The sequence below is a fragment of the Oncorhynchus masou genome, chromosome 6 (assembly GCF_036934945.1).
Source record: "Oncorhynchus masou masou isolate Uvic2021 chromosome 6, UVic_Omas_1.1, whole genome shotgun sequence".
Lineage (NCBI taxonomy): Eukaryota > Metazoa > Chordata > Actinopteri > Salmoniformes > Salmonidae > Oncorhynchus > Oncorhynchus masou.
Genome location: NC_088217.1, coordinates 33952934 through 33965887, shown reverse-complemented (window position 1 = coordinate 33965887; position 12954 = coordinate 33952934). Strand labels below are relative to the sequence as shown.

The 12954-nt window shown below is 40.4% G+C and overlaps 1 long non-coding RNA gene across 1 annotated transcript; it reads left to right on the top strand.

Moving 5' to 3' along the window:
* Positions 1-1737: 1737 nt before the first annotated feature.
* Positions 1738-12432, top strand: LOC135541086 (uncharacterized). Its single transcript, XR_010455914.1, has 3 exons — positions 1738-2004; positions 9852-9940; positions 12140-12432. It is a non-coding gene; the product is annotated as an uncharacterized LOC135541086 (long non-coding RNA).
* The last annotated feature ends 522 nt before the right edge of the window (positions 12433-12954 follow it).

Below are 12954 nucleotides of genomic sequence, written 5' to 3'. Positions count from 1 at the left end.
AATTTTCCAAGCTGTTTAAAGGCACAGTCAACTTCTAACCCACTGAAATTGTGATACAGTGAATTATAAATGAAACAATCTGTCTGTAAACAGTTGTTGGAAAAATTACTGTCCTAACCGACGAGCCAAAACCATAGTTTGTTACAAGACATTTGTGGAGTGGTAGAAAAAAGGGTTTTAATGACTCCAACCTAAGTGTATGTAAACTTCCGACTTCAACTGTACCTTAAATACCTAGTACCTCGGCACATTTTTCTGGTACTGGTACTCCCTGTATATAGCTCCATTCTTGTGTATTTTATTCCATTCATTGTGTTAGTTAGTATTTTATTTTGTTTTATTATTTTTAAACTCTGAATCATTGGGAAAGGTTTGTGAGCAGGCTTGTCACTATAAAGTCTACACGAGTTGTATTCAGTGCATGTAATAAATACAATTTGATTTGATTTGTGTTGTGACTGTTTTCAAGATATGTGTGTTACTCTGATTCAGCAATCTGCCAAGGGAGGTAAATCAAATCATGGACAAAAATACGAAACAATTCTTATCAACTGACAGAACTGGTTTTAACGGAATAAAGCAGGAAAACAAAAAGATCAGGTCAACAAAAAAACTCAAATTCGGGCCCTCAATTCACACACTCACATCTCAACATTGTAAAATACTTGTGTTTTGGCTGCTATCAGCTAGCATACAGTGCCTTTTTCCACATTTTGTTGTGTTATAGGCTGAATTTAAAATGGATCAAATGGAGATGTTGGGTCACTGGCCTACACACAATACCCCATAAGTGGAACTATGTGTTTAGACATTTTTACAAATGACTTACAAATTAAAAGCTGAAATGACTTGAATCAATAAGTATTCTACCTCTTTGTTACAGCTATCCTAAATAAGTTCAGGAGTACAAATGGGCTCAACAAGTCACATAATAAGTTGAATGGACTGTGTGTAAAATTAGTGTTAAAATTATTTCTTAATGACTACCTAATCTCTGTACCCCACACATACAGTACAATTACCTGTAAGGTCCCTCAGTTGAGCAGTGGATTTCAAACACTGATTTAACCACAAAGACCAGGGAGGTTTTCCAATGCATTGCAAAGAAGGGCACCTATTGGTAGATGGGTAGAAAAAGAAGAAGCAGATACTGAATATCCCTTTGAGCATGGTGAAGTTAATAATTACACTTTGGATGGAGTATCAATACACCCAGTCCCTACAAAGGTACAGGCATCCTTCCTAATTCAGTTGCCGGAGAGGAAGGAAACTGCTCAGGAATTTCACCATGAGGCCAATGGTGACTTTAATAAAACAGATGCAGAGTTTAATGGCACTGATAGGAGAAAACTGAGGACGGATCAATAACATTGTAGTTACTCCACAATACTAAACTAATAGACAGAATAAACTGCCTTGCTCAGGGGCAGAACAACAGATTTGTACCTATGTGTCTGTATTTCATTTTCAATAAATTTGCTAACATTTCCCCAAAAACATGTTTTAATGTTGTCATTATGGGGAATTGTGTGTTGGTGGTGAGAGAAGTAATCAATTTAATATATTTTGAATTCAGACTGTAGCACAACAAAAGTGGAATACGTCAAGGGGTATGAATACTTCCTGAAGGCACTGTAAGTCTCATTTGAATTTTATTCTAATGAAGAGCATGGTTTGTTCTTTCTCTGCTTCCTCTGTGGGTTTACAAAAGAGGGAGGCACAGAGAAAGGGGAGGAGGCAGGGGCGGTGGCCATTTTCTCTCTACCTCGAAGTTTTCACCGAATCAGTGAGGATTCAGTAATACACCTGTCGTTAACACTAATTAATGAATTAATGCGTTTTTGACGACTGGCTATGGAAGCTCCTGCATAATATCACGTGTTAACGATTCATCTGTACAATAGGTCTACCAATAGGACAAAAAAATGAAAAAGGGACCGTTGCATTTTTTGGGTCGAAAGAACCAGTCTCTCTTCGACACCAATATTAAAATCAAGGAGATGGGTAAGTGTTTACTGTCATATTTAACAATGAACTAATAATAGTGATTGAATATTTAATCTATCATGCCGATCAGCATTTTCTCACTACTGTCCCGACCTTTGCACTTGTTACAGTGACAGATCAATGGAAAATGTGACCTAAATGTTCACATTCTAGAATAAGAAAAATGCTGGTTGAGTCAAATTAATACACAATGTTTTACACAATGCTAGTAATCATCGAAAGTAACCAGGGGGGTCATTAGATCTCCCAACAGTGGTAAACCTACATTTACTTGAGACAGTCACTAGACTCTGCGTTCATGACGATGCAGGTAGAATGCAAGGTGTCTGTTTTAACTAAGTATTAGATAGCTGCAGCATTGAATAAAATAAACCATTTTCGTTTCGATTATTTTAGAACATGTCAATCAAAACAATAATACATATCAGATTTTTTTACTTGGGAATTGCGTATACAGCCCGCTGATGCGTAATAAAAGTAGTGTGGTAGGTGTACACCGTATCACTTATGTAGTACAATAGAGAAATCACTTTCAAAGCAGCCTACAGAAATGCAAAGCACGTGAGTTCCATTCATGTAAAACCTCACACAGCCTAATTTCAGCGGAATATCGTCCGTCGGGCAGCAAGTGCGAGCAGCACTCCACTTGTTGTCGGATAGAGAGCAGCTCACAGAAGAACGACATCCGTAGCAGGTAGGTCGTGTTGAGGAAAGACGATTTAATGTAAGATATCTACTAGCAAATGCTAACTAAAAAGCAACAGTGGGTATGCGAACCAAAAGATTGCTCCGAAATCTTGTTTGAATCTTTGCAATGCGCAATTCAGTCATGATTCAGTTTGAATGAATACTGTGTCGGTTTTCTACAAAAACATGGTGGCTTTGAGAGTGTGAACCTGCATTTTTTTATTACAACATTATGTATGCCTTCCTATTATTACCAGTAGGCCTAGGTATGTTATTGAGATCTTATAACAGACTGCGCCCTAAAAAATGTTTAGATTTTTTAAAATATAGAATAATTATAGTCAAAGGAGAACATGGTAGCATAATTATTAGACCTAAAGGGTTTTTTAGTCCAGGCCTTGGGAAATGGGAACTAATTCAAAATGAATATGAATAAACCCCGAGAGATCTGAAAACTGTTCAAAGGTTCTCAGAACTAAAAACGGGACAAATTGACATATTTTGCATTTCCCTGATTTCTGGGTATTCTATTTGATGAGGCCTCTATAACAATGGAAAGATAAAATTAGTATTTGTCACGCTTCCTAAACAACAGGTGTGGACTAACAGTGAAATGCTCAATTACTGCCCTTTCCAACAATGCAGAGAGAAACATTTAGAAATTATAGAAAAATTACATGAGGAATAAATACACAATGAGTAATGATAACTTGGCTATATACACTGGGTACCAGTACCGAGTCGATGTGCAGGGGTATGAGGTAATAGATATGTACATATAGGTAGGTATAAAGTGCCTAGGCAACAGGACAGATAATAAACAGTAGCAGCAGCGTATGTGATGAGTCAAAAGAGTTGCAAAAAAAGGTCAATGCAAACAGTTAAATCGTTAACCAAATAGCTATCATGACTAACTATTTAGCAGTCTTATGGCTTGGGGGTAGAAGCTGTTCAGGTTCCTGTAGGTATCAGACTTGGTGCATCGGAAACCCCTTGTCGTGCTGTAGCAGAGACAACAGTCTATGACTACGTTAGCTGAGTCTGACAATTTTTAGGGCCTTCCTCTGACACCGCCTGGTTTAGAGGTCCTGGATCCACGCCCTTTTCACCCCGCTATCATCTAGAAGGCAGAGACAATACAGGTGCATCAAAGCTAGGACAGAGAAACTGATAAACAGCTTTTATCTCCAGGCCATCAGACTGTTAAAGTCACTACTAGCCAGTCTCTGCCCAGTCCCTGCCCTGAACTCAGTCACTGTTACTAGCCGGCTACCATCCGGTATTCTACCCTGCACCTAGAGACTGCTGCCCTATGTACATAGTTATTGAACACTGGTCAATTTAATCATGTTTACATACTGTTTTATCCACTTCATATGTATATACAGTGCCTTACAAAAGTATTCACCCCCCTTGGCATTTTTCCTATTTTGTAGCATTACAACCTGTAATTTAAATTTCATGTAATGGACATACACAAAATTGTCCAAATTGGTGAAGTGAAATGAAAAAATTAAACTTGTTTCAAAAAATTCAAAAAAATAAAATCGTAAAAGTGGTGCGTGCATATGTTTACATCCCCTTTGCTATGAAGCCCCTAAATAAGATCTGGTGCAACCAATTACCTTCAGAAGTCACACATTAGTTAAATAAAGTCTACCTGTGTGCAATCTAAGTAACACATGATCTGTCACATGATCTCAGTATATATACACCTGTTCTGAAAGGCCTTAGAATCTGCAACACCACTAAGCAAGGTTCACCATGAAGACCAAGAAGCTCTCCAAAGGTAAGGGACAACGTTGTGGAGAAGTACAGATGAGGGTTGGGTTATACAAAAATACCAGAAACGTTGAACATCCCACGGAGCACCATTAAATCCATTATTAAAAAATGGAAAGAATATGGCACCACAACAAACCTGCCAAGAGTGCCCACCAAAACTCACAGACCAGGCAAGGAGGGCATTAATCAGATAAGCAACAAAGAGACCAAAGATAACCCTGAAGGAGCTGCAAAGCTCCACAGCGGAGATTGGAGTATTTGTCCATAGGACCACTTTAAGCCGCACACTCCACAGAGCTGGGTTTTACGGAAGAGTGGCCAGAGAAAACGTTTGGTGTTCGCCAAAAGGCATGTGGGAGACTCCCCAAACATATGGAAGAATGTACTCTGGTCAGATGAGACCATCAAGGAAAATGCTACGTCTGGCGCAAACCCAACACCGCTCATCACCCCGAGAACATCATCCCCACAGTGAAGCATGCTGGTGGCAGCATCGTGCTGTGGGGATGTTTTTCATCAGCAGGGACTGGGAAACTGGTCAGAATTGAAGGAATGATGGATGATGCTAAATAAGGGAAATGTTTGAAATGTTTGAGGGAAACCTGTTTCAGTCTTCAAGAGATGTTAAACTGGGACAGAGGTTCACTTTCCAGCAGGACAATGACCCTACTCATCCTGCTAAAGCAACACTTGAGTGGTTTAAGGGGAACATTTCAATGTCTTGGAATCCAATTGAGAATCTGTGGTATGACTTAAAGATTACTGTAAACCAGCGGAACCCATCCAACTTGAAGGAGCTGGAGCAGTTTTGCCTTGAAGAATGGGCAAAAATCCCAGTGGCTAAATGTGCCAAGTTTATAGAGACATACCCCAAAAGACTTGCAGCTGTAATTACTGCAAATGTTGGCTCTACAAAGTATTGACTTTGGGGGGGTGAATAGTAATGTACGCTCAAGTTTTCATTGTTATGTCTTATTTCTTGTTTGTTTCACAATAAAATATATCTTGCATCTTCAAAGTGGTAGGTATATCAAATTATACAACCCCCCCAAATCTATTTTAATTCCAGGTTGTAAGGCAACAAAATAGGAAAAATGCCAAGGGGGTGAATACTTACGCAAGCCACTGTACTGTATTCTAGTCAAGGCTCATCCTATATAACTATTGCTGTAAACACCTTTTCTATTCATATATTGTCCATACACACCATCATATATACAGTTGAAGTCGGAAGTTTACATACACCTTAGCCAAATACATTTAAACTCAGTTTTTCACAATTCCTGACATTTATTAAGAATAAAAATTCCCTGTAATAGTTCAGTTAGGATCACCACTTTATTTTAAGAATGTGAAATGTCAGAATAATAGTAGAGAGACTGATTTATTTCATCACATTCCCAGTGGGTCAGAAGGTTACATACACTCAATTAGTATTTGGTAGCATTGCCTTTAAATTGTTTAACTTGGGTCAAACGTTTTGGGTAGCTTTCCACAACGCTTCCCACAATAAGTTGGGTGAATTTTGGCTCATTCCTCCTGACAGAGCTGGTGTAACTGAGTCAGGTTTGTAGGCCTCCTTGCTTGCACATGCTTTTTCAGTTCTACCCACATATTTTCTATAGGATTGAGGTCAGGGGTTTGTAATGGCCACTGCAATACCTTGACTTTGTTGTCCTTGAGCCATTTTGCTACAACTTTGGAAGTATGCTTGGTGTCATTGTCCATTTGGAAGACCCATTTGCGACCAAGCTTGAACTTCCTGACTGATGTCTTGAGATGTTGCTTCAATATATCAACCTAATTTCCCCTCCTCATGAAGCCATCTATTTTGTGAAGTGCAAGTCCACCAGTCCCTCTTGCAGCAAAGCACCCCCACAACATGATGCTGCCACCCCCGTGCTTCACGGTTGGGATGGTGTCCTTCGGCTTGCAAGCCTCCCCTTTTTCCTCCAAAAATAACGATGGTCATTATGGCCAAACAGTCCTATTTTTGTTTCATCAGACCAGAGGACATTTCTCCAAAATTACGATCTTTGTCCCCTTAGTCTGGCTTCTTTATGGCGGTTTTGGAGCAGTGGCTTCTTCCTTGCTGAGCGGCCTTTCAGGTTATGTCGACATAGGACTCGTTTTACTGTGGATATAGATACTTTTGTACCTGTTTCCTCCAGCATCTTCACAAGGTCCTTTGCTGTTATTCTGGGATTGATTTGCACTTTTCGCACCAAAGTACGTTAATCTCTAGGAGACAGAACACGTCTCCTTCCTGAGCGGTATGACAGCTGCGTGGTCCCATGGTTTTATACTTGCATACTATTGTTTGTATAGATGAGCGTGGTACCTTCAGGCGTTTGGAAATTGCTCCCAAGGATGAACCAGACTTGTGGAGGTCTACAATTTATTTTCTGAGGTCTTGGCTCATTTCTTTTGACTTTCCCATGATGTCAAGCAAAGAGGCACTGAGTTTGAAGGTAGGCCTTGAAATACATCCACAGGTACACCTCCAATTGACTCAAATGATGTCAATTAGCGTATCAGAAGCTTTTAAAGCCATGACATAATTTCTGGAATTTTCCAAACTGTTTAAAGGCACAGTCAACTTAGTGTATGTAAACTTCTGACCCACTGGAATTGTGATACAGTGAATGATAAGTGAAGTCTGTAAACAATTGTTAGAAAAATGACTTGTGTCATGCACAAAGTAGATATCCTAACTGACTTGCCAAAACTATAGTTTGTCAATAAGACATTTGTGGAGTGGTTGAAAAATGAGTTTTAATGACAACGTAAGTGTATGTAAACAGTTGAAGTCGGAAGTTTACATACACTTATGTTGGAGTCATTAAAACTCATTTTTCAAACACTCCACAAATTTGCTGGTTGAGAGAATGCCAAGAGTGTGCAAAGCTGTCATCATGGCAAAGGGTGGCTACTTTGAAGAACCTCAAATATATTTTAATTTGTTTAATACTTTTTGGTTATTTTCATTATTCCATATGTGTTATTTCATAGTTTTGACATCTTCACTATTATTCTACAATGTGCAAAATAGTAAAAATAAACTTTTGTGTGTGTATATATATATATTATACTGAACAAAAATATAAACGCAACATGTAAAGTGTTGGTCCCATGTTTCATGAGCTGAAATAAAATATCCCCGAAACTTTCCATACGCACAAACATCGTAATTCTCTCAAATATTGTGCACAAATTTGTTTACGTCCCTGTTAGTGAACATTTCTCCTTTGTCATGATAATCCATCATCCTGACAGGCGTGGCATATCAAGAAGCTGATTAACAGCATGATTATTTCCCAGTTGCACCTTGTGCTGGGGACAATAAAAGACAATGCCACAGATGTCTCAAGTTTTAAGAGAGCGTGCAATTGGCACGCTGACTGCAGGAATTTCCATCAGAGCTGTTGCCAGAGAATTGGATGTTAATTTCTCTACCATAAGCCGCCTCCAACGCCGTTTTAGAGAATTTGGCAGTACGTGTAACTGACCGCAGAACCACAGATCATGTGTATGTCGTCATGTGGAGTAGCGGTTTTCTGATGTCAATCTTGTTTACAGACTGCACCATGGTGGCGGTGGGGTTATGGTATGGGCAGGCATAAGCTACTGACAATGAACACAATTGCCTTTTATCGATGGCAGAGATACCGTGACGAGATCCTGAGGCCCATCGTCGTGCCATTCAAAATTCCACAGGCTACAATCAACAGCCTTTACGAAGGAGATGTGTTGCTCTGAATGAGTATATTTATATTACGGACTCAAACATTGCTGGTTCTGATATTTCTTAGTTTTTGGGATTTGTGTGTATTGTTTTGTATTGTTCGGTATTACTGCACTGTTGAAGCAAGAAACATAAGCATTTCGCTGCACCTGAGAACATCTGCAAAACGTGTACGCGACCAATAAAATGTGATTTGATTTGTATGGCAGGGAGCTCAGCCCCAGTGATGTACTGGAACATACGCACTACCCTCTGAAGCGCCTTGCGGTCGGATGCCGAGCAGTGGCCAAATCACCAAGCAGTGATGCAGCCAGTCAAGATGCTCTCAATGTTGCAGCTGTAGACATTTTTGAGTATCTGAGTGCACAATGCTGAATCTTTTAAGCTTCCTGAGGGGGAAGAGGCATTGCCGTGCCTTCTTCATGACTGTGATGTGTGTGGACCATGATCATTCCTTAGTGTTGTGGACACAGAAGAACTTGAAGCTTTCGATGGGGGGCGTGCTCGGATTTCCGTTTCATGTAGTGCTCCTTTGTCTTGCTGACATTGTGGAAGTGGTTGTTGTCCTGGCACCACACTGCCAGGTCACTGACATCCTCCCTATAGGCTGTCTCATCGTCAAGTGGTTGTGTGCAAACATGCCACAGGATGGGGATATTTGCATATTTCAATTATGCAGGAACTCAATAGGGAAATGCCTGCCATGCCCCATTGGGAAATGTATCTGTAGATGCCAAAATACTTTAAACACTGTCTGTTGTTTCCATACTCGGTTAACAAAGTTTTGCTCATAGTTATATCAGGTAATGTAATGCATGTTAATCTGAGTCCTCTTTGAAATTCTTTGAGGTCTCTGTGCTTGACGTGAATGCAGAGCATGACCTGTGTCTCACTAACTGCTGTCTCTCAATGACATTTCTCTCATCGGTTAGTTACTTGGCAGGGACATGCCTGACATTGGAATGGCTGTTTTGTGAAGTTACAGATAAGTTGGTCCTTTATACAGTAACGTCAAAGCCTGTTGCAAACATTATAGATAGCCATCTCTGGTAAAGTATTTTACTCTGAAAACAATCAGGTGGTCCCTCTCCCCCTTCTCTGCCCAGGAATAACCTGAGGTCAGTATTGATGAACTGCAAACACTCATGACAGGGAGGCCAACAGAAAGTTGACCCCCAGAATTATGAATGTTGCACCACACTTCTATGACCCTACTGAAATTCCATTTGTAAATAGGGGTTCATTGATGATGTGTGAACTCTATTTTCTACCCTATGGCACCCCATTACATTTAGGCTTAAGTGTTTGAGCAATAGGGTGACATTACTTTTTATATTGGTTTGATTAATCCTTCAACTGCTTGAATAGTTGTTTGCTTTACCCAATTACTATTTTGCTGTCAACAAGAGAAATCCCCCCGACAGTTCACTGCATAGCATTACATAGTAGTTTGTCAAGAATTATGAGAACTGCAGACAAAATGCCATAACTTATTATGTACATCCATAATTACTCAACTTTGCACAGTCACTAGACTGCATCTCCTTACAGAGCTGTGCTGATTGGTTGAATGGTAAACTTGTTGGTTTTTAAGCAGTGCGTTGTGCTGTTCTTTTTTTTCTTTTAGACAATGTTGAGCTGGTGTTGGATTCATCAGCCATTCCTGAATCAGGCACTGCTAAAGTGAGGTCCAGACCCGCAGTCAAGCACTACATGGTAAGTTCCTCTGCATGATGTGGGAAAAAATCTATTTTAATCTAATATATACTTCAAATCTACATTTCAACACTGGAGACGGTGTTGCAGCATTTATTGAGACTGCTGTCCAGCTTCTAGGTGGTGTTCTCTAACACTTCAAGATGAAAAATCACATGGAATTTTTTATAGGCCTTGTCTTTAGTTCTTGTCAATGCATTAGGCTCCACATAACTTTCCCACATTTGCATAAGTCTGCAGAAATGTCAATTCTTTCTCAACAAGGCCTTTGCAGTTCCTGAAAAAGAAGCTGCATTGCCTCATGAAGGACATTCCTGTAATCATTGATCACTGTGTGACCACCTCAGAGTTAGACCTGTCCACCACTCACACTTGGTCACTCTGAACGCATACATTTCTAACCGGCAGGTTTCACCTGCGCAGGCTTTTCACATATATAAAGAGGGAGTAACCCAAGTTTACTTGCAGTTAGGCTATCCATGTGACAAGGGTCAATTTGTTTGCATGTTTACCTAGTCCTCTGAAGTCATTTCTGTCGTCAGACATTCTCACCCTATTGACTTAGACATTCTCATGCAGGACAGTAACTATAAGAATGTCACCTTGGTTTACACAATCTTGGGTCTTGTACAGTCTGCCACAATTATGGCACCTAGCTCATTTGTGCTCGATTCAACATGCTGTCCTTGTAGGTGATCCAGAAAAGCACAGCCGTATCTGATTTTTTTTTTAAAACATGTTGTACTACGTTGTTATTTTGTTGTAGGTATGAAAGCCTACCTCAAAGGGGAGTGTCCTATATGATAGCTCCTCTGTTATTTGTTAGATGTGCCACACCCAGCAGCACAGGGGTTGGACTGCTCTGACTGACTGCTCTGATTTTCACCTGTGAGTCATGGAAAAGAAACATAAGGAATTAAGCCGGTTTAGAAACTGCAGTTAATGCCGCACCCTTTGCCCCTTGTGAAATGTTCATGCCTTTGCAATGAGCTGCCTGCCTCTATGAATAGTCTGCCATTATGACATATTTAAGGCATAAGGGAGGTGTTCCGTTCACGATAGATGTTTTAAAGATACAGTGCAACCGAGGTTCTTGAGAAAGGACCACACCTGAACTTAATATTTACACAGCTGCATGAAAGTTATGTGTCTGCTGCCTGAACTTGAGAATTATGTGTACCAAGTTCTAAACAAAGCAAGTGGTGGTGGCCTGACCATCAGGCCAAGCACAGTAAGTTGATTACAGTTTACAGTTACAGGGGTGGACCTAACTTTGGATTGTTTTGGTAGATTAGAGGCCCTCCGGCCCATAGTTACACTGGTCAATGTGTTTTTTGGTCTGTAACAGCGACTTCCAGTCCCTGGTGTAGGGTGATTCTGACCACAGTCTAACAGCGTTGGAAGGACACATCTCTGTTCTGTCTGCAGGGCATGTGTTGTGTCAACACAGTCTGTTTATTTATGGCTGTGATGCGAACGGTCAGTCACACAGGCAGGCAGCAACGTGATGGCACATCCCTTTTTCTCTGAGACAGTCACACATACTTAACGTTTTCTTATGTGAAGAGATGGGAGTGTTGCCTGTGCCTTATTCACAGGCAGGGCGTGGTGTGGGCGAGGCATGAGTGTGGCTATAAAAGGCAGTACTGTTCTGAAAAGGGCCCAAAATGGTGCTTGTAAGCTTCAGCTAGTGTCTAGCAAGGGGTTAGACAGTACACCAATGGAAAATATATTGCTGAATCATTTCAAGTGGGGTACTCTATGTCAGAGATCATGTAGCCTCAATCTGCACCAAGAGGCTTTGCTGTTATAGAAAATGACTCCAACTGTTGGGAAGCCTAGACTGAATTTTGGATGAAAAGCCCTTCCGATTTAATGTGCCTAGCCTTCCTCTGTCTTTGGTAATTGGCACTACTTGTACACTGATGTACTTGTTTTCTGAGTGCAATGTTTGGTAAATTAATAGTTTTTGCATCAGTGTTGTCATCACGCAGCAAACATGATAACCTGTTCTAAAGTAGATGCAAGTAGTCATTTGGATAACAGGTTGGATCACTGCAAGCCATAGTGCAGTCTAGAAAAAATCCATTCCCTTCCCTCTCACACTCAGTTCCTCTTACAATCTCAACAGTGAATCTCTAAACTGACACCAGGGTGAAATGTCAACCGTCTGATGGCGTTTGTCCTTGTTTCCCACAGTCCTCCTCTGATGTTGTGCAAGGGTTTGCTGTCCCAACACCCAAAGTTCCTGTCCTCCCCCCTTTCAACAGTCCAAAGATCAACAGGGCAGGTGAGGGTCTCCCAAGTCTCTGTGTTTACCAGAGTTAAGCTGTGCAGCTAAATCATTTACATTTCTATGAACTTAAGCCGTAGTGCTGGTTTTAGATTCAGTTGATTGATCAAATTTCGGCAGAAACTCAAAGCAACTCCGTTTTCATAAAGGGCTTAAATATACAGTACCAGTCAAAGGTTGACACCGATTCATGTAAAACAATATTTATTTTTTTATTACTATTTTCTAAATTGTATAATAATAGTGAAGACATCAAAACTATGAAATAACACATATGGAATCATGTAGTAACCAAAAAAGTGTTAAATCAAAATATGTTATTTGAGATTCTTCAAAGTTGCCAACCTTGGCCTTGATGACAGCTTTGCATACTCTTGGCATTCTCTCAACCAACTTCATGAGGTGGAACCTGGAATACATTTCAATTAACAGGTCTGCCTTGTTTAAAGTTCTTTCCTTCTTAATGCATTGGAGCCAATCAGTTGCGTTGTGACAAGGTAGGGGTGGTATACAGAAGATAGCCTAATTGGTAAGAGACCAAGTCCATTGCAACGTAGACACTGAGTCGGGAAGCAAGTGCAGGTGGTGAGTTTAATAATAAACAAAACAATAAAAGAGGAGCGTACGGACATGAAACAACATCAACACTGCCTGGGGAATAACCCTAAGTGAGTGGCAGATATAGGGAAGTTAATGAGTGAGGAGTACAGGTGTGCCTCAT